We start from the raw sequence: 10,252 nt of genomic DNA on the forward strand, positions 1-10,252 counted from the left end.
TCTCCCCTCGGGGCGGGGCTGTCCTGGCCACGCCCCTCCGCGTAAGCCCCGCCTCGCGCGGTCGCGGCGGCGGTGCGGCGTCTCGTCTTTCCCGTCTTCCGCCTGCGCCTCCTCAGAGCTGTGGAGAGCGAGGGCGAGAAGGAAGGCGGCGTTCTCCCTCTCGGGTCTCGACTCGGCGGATGCGCCTGCGTGGCTGCTTCTGCGGAGTTTCTGGAGAGAGGATGGTGTTGGATGGTGCCGCAAGGGATGCCCGTCTCAGGCGGCTGGCTCCGGCCCGCGTTGGGCCTCTCTAGCCCTCTCCTCTCGCATGCCCTTCGTCTCGGGCCTCCCGAGGAACTCGCAACGACGACGCACGACCGCCTGGGATCGGCCTTCACCTCTCACATTGTCCATCTGCAGCCACCTGCCTCCCTGGACAGCTTCCCCCCCCCCCCCGAAGCATTTAAGGGGTGCTTGCAGAATTCAGAGCCTCAAGTTGATTCAGAAGAACAAACTCCTGACCTTGCAGTCAACTGTCATATCTGCAGGACGTTCTCTAACTACCTACTACCATTTTTTTTTTGTGCCTTTTCTTGGGCCACACCTAACAGTGCTCAGGAGTAATTCCTGGCTCTGCATTCAGAAATATAATACTGGCAGGCTGAGGGGCGTATATGGGATGCTAGAGATCCAACCCGGGTCGACCACATGCTAGGCAAACAACTTACCAGCCACTCCCGCCTGCCCCTTACTGACAACATAAATGACATAAGAACCTAATTTAATATATTAAAACTATGAATAATGGGCCGGAGGGGTGGTGCAAGCGGTAAGGCGTTTGCCTTGCACGCAGCTAACCTTAGGAGGGACTGCGATTAGATACCCCCTGCTTCCCATAGGGTCCCCAAGCCAGGAGCAACCCCTGAGCATCACCGGGTGTGACCCAAAAACAAGCAAAAAACTTTAAATGAAAGGTTTTTGTTTTGTGCCCCTTTGGGGGGGGGGTCCCACAGGGGCCACATCCCTGACTTCCTTTTCCAAAGTCCTAAAGGAGCTGGGATGGGGTGGGCGCGTGCAGTTGCCAGAACCTTGAGCCCTAGCTTCCTGCATATAAAGGCTGACACACTCCATCCCTATCCCCTATTCTCTTGCTGGGCTGGAAGTTTTTTTTGTATTATTGCTTCGACTGAAGGTTTTTGCTTGTTTGTTTTGGGTCACACTGGCTGTGCTCTGGGCTCACTCTTGGCTCTACATTCACAAATTACTCCCAGCAGTGCCTAGAGGACAATATGAGATGCTGGGGATCTAACCAGGGTTAGCCACGTGCAGGACAAGAGCCCCCAGCCCATTGTATTGTCTTTTCATGCCCAAGGCAAAGGATAGAAGGGCAGGGAAGGAGGAGGGGCCCTACCCTGCTGTGCTCAGGGATTACTCCTACCAAACCCTAGTAGATCCCATGCAAAACAAGCATCCCATTGAGGATACTATCCAATTCTGGCAGGAAATTTTTAATTTAGTATTTGCTTGTTTTAGGGTCATACCCTATGGTCCCCAGGGGCGAATTCTGGCTCTGCTCAGGGGCCATTCCTGCTGGTCTAGAGGCATGCCAGGGATGGAATCTAGGACAGCAAAGTATATCAATCAAGCTCCTTTAATTTAATCTTAAGAAATGGGCCAGGGGTGTGACTGACTAACAACCTGCATGCCTTGCAAGCAGTAGACCTGGATTCAATCCCTGGCAGTGGAAGAAGAAAAGAAAAGGAAAAGTATGGTTGACCATTAAAAAAATATTATATGGGGCCGGGAAGGTGGCGCTAGAGGTAAGCTGTCTGCCTTACAAGCGCTAGCATAGGACGGACCGCGGTTCGATCCCCCGGCGTCCCATATGGTCTCCCCAAGCCAGGGGCGATTTCTGAGCTCATAGCCAGGAGTAACCCCTGAGCGTCAAATGGGTGTGGCCCAAAAAACCAAAAAAAAAAAAAAAATTATATAACCCCAGAATAGTAAGTGATTCTAAGCGGTGACTTTCTCGAGCTCAACCTTGTTTTTGGGACACATCAGCAATGTACCAAGTAGAAGCATCCACTCAGGACCTTCCAGCTATCCCTTTGACTCCTAAACTGAACTTTCTTTTTTTTGTGTGTGTGGTTTTGTGGTTTTTGGGTCACACCCAGCAGTGCTCAGGGGTTACTCCTGGCTGTCTGCTCAGAAATTGCTCCTGGCAGGCACGGGGGACCATATGGGACGCCGGGATTCAAACCGATGACCTTCTGCATGAAAGGCAAACGCCTTACCTCCATGCTATCTCTCCGGCCCCTGAACTTTCTTTTTGGTGACTAGGGATGTTTTGTACACTCTAGTGGTGCTTAGGAGTTTCTTCAGGGTCTGTGCTCAGGGATCAATCATAGAAGGTCCCTAAGGCCGGAGAGATAGCATGGAGGTAAAGCGTTTGCCTCTCATGCAGGAGGTCATCGGTTCGAATCCCCGCGTCCCATATGGTCCCCCGTGCCTGCCAGGAGCAATTTCTGAGCCTGGAGCCAGGAATAACCCCTGAGCACTGCCGGGTGTGACCCAAAAACCACAAAAAAAAAAAAAAAAAAAAAAAATTTTGGGGCCGGGCGGTGGCGCTGGAGGTAAGGTGCCTGCCTTACCTGCGCTAGCCTTGGAAGGACTGCGGTTCGATCCCCCGGCATCCCATATGGTCCCCCAAGCCAGGAGCGACTTCTGAGCGCATAGCCAGGAGTAACCCCTGAGCGTTACCGGGTGTGGCCCAAAAACAAAAAAACAAAAAAAAACAAAAAAACAAAAAAAAAAAAAAAAAGAAGGTCCCTAAGATCCAAATAGGGTAAGCTAAATTTTGCCTTAACGTACCTCCTATGCAGTCAATTGAACTGCAGCTAGCAGTACAATAAAGCAGCCTAATGATGTAATATTCTTCAAGCCCTGCAGTGCTGAGATTACCTACACCACCCCCATGGGGGACCCAGTGTAGGGGCATCCAAGACTGCATTCTGATAGGGAACCGTATCATTTGGGAATCTAACACAATACTTAGCATGTGCCCTAACAGTTTTGTCTCCCAGTTTGTAAGCAGAAAATTAAGAATGGATGGGGGGGGGGGAATGATAGCACAGCAGTTAGGGCACTTGCCTTGCATTTGGCCAACCTGAAATTGATCCCCGGCATCCCATAAGGTCCCCCGAGCCTACCAGGAGTGATTCCTAAGTACAGAGCCAGGAGTAAATCCTGAGGGCCACTAAATGTGGCCCACCCCCCCAAAAAAAAGAGTGGACAGGGGAACTGGAACCGAGAGCCAAAGAAATAGTATAGCAAGTCCCCTTCCCAAACTATTTAAAAGGACTTGAAGGGAACATGAATATTACCTTTGAATATTTTGTTAGATGTATTTCCTTAGTAGGTATAATTCTTACTGTCTATTTCCTTATGTAGTGGCAGTTTGCCCCTTTCCTTTTTATGACCCTAACTCTCTGTATATCTAAAATTCAACTATGAAGGACTTTGTAGACCACAATAGTTTCAATAAAATAAAGAAGGGCTGGAGTGATAGCACAGCAGTAGGACATTTGCCTTGCATGTGGCCAACCTGGAACAGACCCAGGTTTGATCCCTGGCATTCCAGATGGTCCCCAGGGCCTGCCAGGAGTGATTTCTGAGTGCAGAGCCTGGAGTAACTACTGAATGAGCCAGGTGTGCCCCCCCCCAAAAAAATAGTACAGCAACTAAAGTGCTTACCTTGCAAGTGGTCAAACCATATTTGATCTCTAACATCCCATATGGTTCCCTGACCACCGCAAGGAGTTATCCCTGATCACAGAATCAGGATTAAGTAGTGAATACCATGAACGTGGCACAAAAATAAAACAAAGGGGCCCGGAGAGATAGCACAGCGGCATTTGCCTTGCAAGCAGCTGATCCAGGACCAAAGGTGGTTGGTTTGAATCCCAGTGTCCCATATGGTCCCCCGTGCCTGCCAGGAGCTATTTCTGAGCAGACAGCCAGGAGTAACCCCTGAGCACCGCCAGGTGTGGCCCAAAAACCAAAAAAAAAAAAAAAAAAAAAAAAAAAACCCAAAACATATAAAGGAGCTAGAGTGATAGTGCTGCAAGTAGGGTGCCTGCTTTGCACATGGTCCTCTGAGCTCTGTCAGGAATGATCCCTGAATAGAATCAGGAGAAAGCCATGAACACTGCTGGGTATGGCTCAAACCCTCCCCCACCAAAAAATTAACATCTTGCAGTGCCAAAGGTCAAACCCAGGGTCACCTGCATTGCCAGGAATACAACTCTGCACATGAGCCACTATGTCCAGTACCAAATATGAACTTTTGGGTTTTATTTATGTTTGAACCATATTCAGTAGCATGCAAGGCAAGCATCTTCCCTGCTGCGTTCTATCTCTGGCCCTTGGTCAGTATTTTAACACTATAAGCATAAGCGTTAGAGGGGTCGAGCAAATAGAACAGTGCGTAGGGCATTTATTTTTGCATGCATCTGATGTAGGTTTGATCAAACGCCCAGCATCACATATGGTCTCTTAGCCTTGCCAAAAGTAATTCCTGAGTAGCCCAAAAAGCAAAAAAATATTTCAGGGCTGGAGCAGTGCTGCAAGCTGCAGGGCATTTGCCTAGCACACAGCTAATGTAGGATGGACAGGGACCAAGGCAATAGTATAATGGATAAAGCATTTGCCTTGTTTGTGGTCCACCAGGATTCAATTCCTGGTATTCCATTCAGTCCCCCAAGTCCCACTAGAAATGATTCTTGTGACTCAGGAGTAACCCCAGAGTATTGCCAGGAGTGATCCCAAACCACCACTGTACCCACCAAAAAAAGTTTTTTTTCCTTTGTTTTATGTGCCTCACCCTCCACTCACCAGGTATTACTTCCAGCTCTGTGCTCCTCCTATTTGTGCTCGGGAAACCATCTTGTCCCAGGATTGAACCATATCTGGGACTCTCCCTCAATATTCTCAGATTCATAAAATGGGTTAAGTCAGCTCTACATTATTTTCTATTATTTTTTGTTTTATTTTTTGTTTTTTGGGGGGTCACACCTGGCAGCGCTTGGGTTACTCCTGGCTCTATACCCAGAGATGGCTCCTGTCAGGCTCAGGGGACCATATGGGATGCCGGATTTGATCCACTGACCTTCTGAATGCAAGGCAAATGCCTTACCTCCATGCTATCTCTTCGGCCCCACTACATTATTTTTGTGATGTCAGGGACCAAACCCCAGGCCTTACTCATACAAGGCAAATGACCTACCACTAAGCCCTCCCCCTTCAGCTCAGTTTTTTATTTTTTATTTTTTATTTTTATTTATTTATTTATTTATTTTTTTGGTTTTTGGGTCACACCCAGCAGTGCTCAGGGCTTACTCCTGGCTGTCTGCTCAGAAATAGCTCCTGGCAGGCACAGGGGACCATATGGGACACCGGGATTCGAACCAACCACCTTTGGTCCTGGATCGGCTGCTTGCAAGGCAAACGCCGCTGTGCTATCTCTCTGGGCCCCTTCAGCTCAGTTTTAAACTTCAAACAAACCACAAAACTACCTCAAGTCTAAAAACAATCTTTGGTTAACAGTATAAGTGATAGGGTGGAGAGATATAGTTCAAAGCCTCTGCCAGGGGGCCAGTGCCGTGGCGCAAGGGGTAAGGCATGCCTTGCCCATGCTAGCCTAGGACAAACCGAGATTCAATCCCCCGGTATCTTATGTGGTCCCCCAAGCCAGGAGCGATTTCTGAGCACAGAGCCAGGAGTAACCCCTGAGTGTCATTGGGTGTGGCCCCAAAATAAAAACAGCCAAAGCCTCTGCCATTCCAAATCTCTTTGACTTTCAGCAGGTTACTTAACACTAATCTTGACTCAATTTCTTCATTTATAAAACAGAAATATTAGGGAGTCAGAGAGATAGCACAGCGGAAGGGCATTTGCCTTGCAAAGCAGCCAACCCAGGATGAACCCAAGTTCAATTACCGGCATCCCATATGGTCCCCCGAGCCTGCCAGGAGAGATTTCTGATCCCAGAGTCAGGAGTAACCTCTAAGTGCACCCCCAAAACAAAAACAAACAAAACTCCACACACAAAAATAATAGTAGCCAATACAACTACAATTTTTTTTTTTTTTTTTTTGGTTTTCAGTGTTTGGGTCACAATGGCGCCGCTCAGGGGTCACTCCTGGCTCTGCACTCAGACAATGACAATTATTTAGAACACATATGATATAGCAAAGATACAGAATATGATGACAATATAAGTAAGTGTTGGATTAACCGAGTATGCCTTGTGGGCCGGAGAGATAGTATGGAGGTAGGGCATTTGCCTTCCATGCAGAAGGATAGTGGTTCGAATCCCGGCATCCCATATGGTCCCGAGTCTGCCAAAGCGATTTCTAAGCGTAAAGCCAGGAGTAACTCGAGTGCTGCAGGATGTGACCCCCCCCTAAAAAAAATATGCCTTGTTACTCATTGATTGGAAACATCTTTGTTTTGTTTTGTTTGTTTTGGGGCCATACCCAGCAGTGCACAGAGGTTGCTCCTGGCTGTGCTCAGAAATCACCCATGGCAGACTCAGGGGACCAGATGAGATGGCAGGAATCTAACCAGGGTTCATCTTGGGTTGCGCGCAAGCAAGACAACCCCCTACTGCTTTGCTATCACTCTGCCCCTGGAAACATCTTTGAATATAGTAGCTTGGATTGGTGTTTAGGGCATTAGTTCTCCACCCCGGGGTGGATAATCCCTGATCTCAGGAAAACACTCTCTTGCATTTCTGACTTTCCCTACTGAGCTATCTGCTTTTTAGGAATGGAAGGCTTGCGTGTTGGGAATTCCTGAACCTGTTTTACTCCCTTCAGCGTTTGTGGATTATTTCCTGCATTGGTGCTTCCAGATCTGTGTTTCTTCAATGTGCTAGTCTTGTAGCTTGAGGCTTCCTTTTTTTTTTTTTTTTTTTTGGTTTTTGGTTTTTGGGTCTTATCTGGCAGTGCTCAGGGATTACTCCTGGCTCTACACTCAGAAATTGCTCCTGGTGGGGCCGGGAAGGTGGCGCTAGAGGTAAGGTGTCTGCCTTGCAAGCGCTAGCGTAGGACGGACCGCCCGAGGTTCGATCCCCCGGCGTCCCATATGGTCCCCCCCAAGCCAGGGGGGATTTCTGAGCACATAGCCAGGAGTAACTCCTGAGCGGCAAACGGGTGTGCCCCCCCCCCAAAAAAAACAAACAAACAAAGAAATTGCTCCTGGCAGGCTCTGGGGACCACATGAAATGCCAGGATTTGAACCACCATCCTTCTGAATGCAAGGCAAATGCCTTACCTCCATGATATCTCTCCAGCCCCGAGGCTTCCTTCTTGAGAAGGGAGGACTCAAAAATATAAACTGAGGGGCCAAGCAGTGGTGCAAGCAGTATGGCATCTGCCTTGTTTGTGCTAGCCTAGGACGGACCGCAGTTCAATCCTGATCCCCCAGCGTCCCATATGATCCCCCAAGCCAGGAGCGATTTCTGAGCAAATGGCCAGGAGTAACCTCTGAGCATCACTGGGTGTGGCCGACAAACCAAAAAAAAAATATATATATATATATGTATATATGTGTGTGTGTGTATACATATACTGAAAACAGAAAGAAGGGTTAAAGTGTTTGCCTTTCATGTGTCCAGCCCTAATTATATTCCAGCACTGTATATGCATATGGTCTCTCAAACACTACTGAGAGTAGTAACCCATGAGTACAGAACAAGGAATAAGTCCTGAACACTGTTGGGTATGATCCCCAAAACCACACATGGTCACCTGAGCAACTCAGGTATCATTCCCCAAAATAAAGATAATAAATACATTTATTCAAATGTAAGATTTCACTGTTACTTAGATTTCTTCTTAAGTCTATCTTTCCCCCTTTATATTTACCTCTAAACCAGGGGTCTCAAACTCAATTTACCTGGGGGCCGCAGGAGGCAAAGTCGGGGTGAGGCAGGGCCGCATAAGGGATTTCACTTACTGAATGTTCACAATAAAAAAACGCATTAGTGGGGCCGGGCGGTGGCGCTCGAGGTAAGGTGCCTGCCTTACCTGCGCTAGCCTAGGAGACGGACCGCGGTTCGATCCCCCGGTGTCCCATATGGTCCCCCAAGCCAGGAGCGACTTCTGAGCGCATAGCCAGGAGTAACCCCTGAGCGTCACTGGGTGTGGCCCAAAAACCAAAACAAAACAAAAAAAAAAAAAAAAAAAAACGCATTAGTAAGAAAAAAAAATGCAAAATATTGCATTAAACATTTGCATACCCCGAACGGAACTGCTTGGAGTATGTGAATGTTTAATGCAATTTTTTTCTTACTAATGCGATTTTTTTTTGTTTTGGTTTTGGTTTTGGTTTTGGTTTTTGAGCCACACCTGGCGGTGCTCAGGGGTTACTCCTGGCTGTCTGCTCAGAAATAGCTCCTGGCAGGCACGGGGACCATATGGGACACCGGGATTTGAACCAACCACCTTTGGTCCTGGATCGGCTGCTTGCAAGGCAAACGTCCCTGTGCTATCTCTCCGGGCCCACTAATGCGATTTTTATTGCGATTATTCGGTAAGCGAATAATTGTGAATACTGCAATATTTGAAGGCTGGCCGTGGGCCACAAAATGTTGTACGGAGGGCCACAAAAGGCCCAGATCCCTGCTCTAAACAGTTTACTTTTAAAATACTCTTAACAGAAAAAGAAGCCAGTTCCAATTTCCACCTAGCTTTAGGTTCTTTGTCTTTTGTTTTATTTTGTTTTGGGTCACACCTGGCAGCACTCAGGGGTTACTCTTGGCTCTACGCTCAGAAATCGCTCCTGGCAGGCTCAGGGGACTATATGGGATGCTAGGATTCGAACCACCATCCTTCTGCATGCAAGGCAAACACCCTACCTCCATGCTATCTCTCCGGCTGGTTCTTTGTCTTTTCTGCCCTAAAAAAGATTTTCTGGGGGCCATTTCATGCATGCCTTTCATACAGAAGGTCATTGGTTCAAATCCCCGCATCCCATATGGTCTCCCGTGCCTGCCAGGAGCGATTTCTGAGCCTGGAGCCAGGAGTAACCTCTGAGCACTGCTGGGTGTGACCAAAAAAAAAAGAAAAGAAAAAAAAAGAAAAGATTTTCGGAAGGCCAGAGCAATAGTGGAGCAGGTAGGGTGTTTGACTTATATCTGGCTGACCTGGTTTTATCCCCAGCATCTGAAATGGTTCCTGACCCTGCCAGGAGTAATTTTTGAGCACAGAGACAGAAGTAACCTGAGGAGATGGAGCAAAGTGGGTAGGGCGTTTGCTTTGCACATGGCTGACCCAGGTTCCATCTCCAGCAACCCATATGGTCGTCAGAGTACTAGGTACACAGGGCCAGGAGTAACCAAGTGCCACTGGATGTGAACCAAAACGAAAAAACAAAGTATCCACTGAGCATCCATCATCAGGTCAAGGGCAGCACTGGTGAGATGTATATAGTACAGCAGGTAGAGCTCTTTTGCCTTGCAAGCAGCTCAGCTGACACAGATACAATCCCAACATGCATTCCTATCCTTAAGCTATCTCTCCAAACATTGATAAATCCATGATAATTTGTTTTTGTTTTGGGGCCACACTCAAGTGGTGCTGGGGGAAGGGATTACTCCTGGCTCTGGGCTCAGGAATCACTCCTGGCAGGCTCAGGGGATCATATGGGATACTGGAGGTCAAATCTTGGACCTTGATAATTTTTTTAGACTTGAGACAGAGGCTTGGACAGAAATGTATGTATCATTCCTAAAATAAAAGCATTCCTGAGGGCAGGAGCACAGCAGTAGGGTGTTTGTCTTGCATGCAGCCAACTCCAGACCCGGATTTCATCCCCAGCATCCTTTATAGTCCCCTGACCCTGCTAGGAGCTATTTCTGAGCACTGAGCCAGAGTAACCCAAGTGCCGCAGGGTGCACACAAAAACTTTAATTAGGGGCCGGAGAGATAGCACTGTGGTGCTTGCCTTGCAAGTAGCCTAACTAGGACCTAAGGTGATTGGTTCGAATCCGGCATCCCATATGGTCCCCCACCCCACCCCGTGCCTGCCAGGAGCTATTTCTGAGCAGATAACCAGGAGTAACCCCTGAGCACCACCGAGTGTGGCCCAAAAAACAAACAAACAAAAAACACTTTAATTAGAAGAGACATGGGGGGGCAGAGAGATAGCACAGCAGTAGGGCATTTGCCTTGCATGCAGCTGGCCCAGGAGGAACAGTGGTTTGAATCTC

This window comes from Suncus etruscus, chromosome 7 (genome assembly GCF_024139225.1).
Source record: "Suncus etruscus isolate mSunEtr1 chromosome 7, mSunEtr1.pri.cur, whole genome shotgun sequence".
Taxonomy (NCBI): Eukaryota; Metazoa; Chordata; class Mammalia; order Eulipotyphla; family Soricidae; genus Suncus; species Suncus etruscus.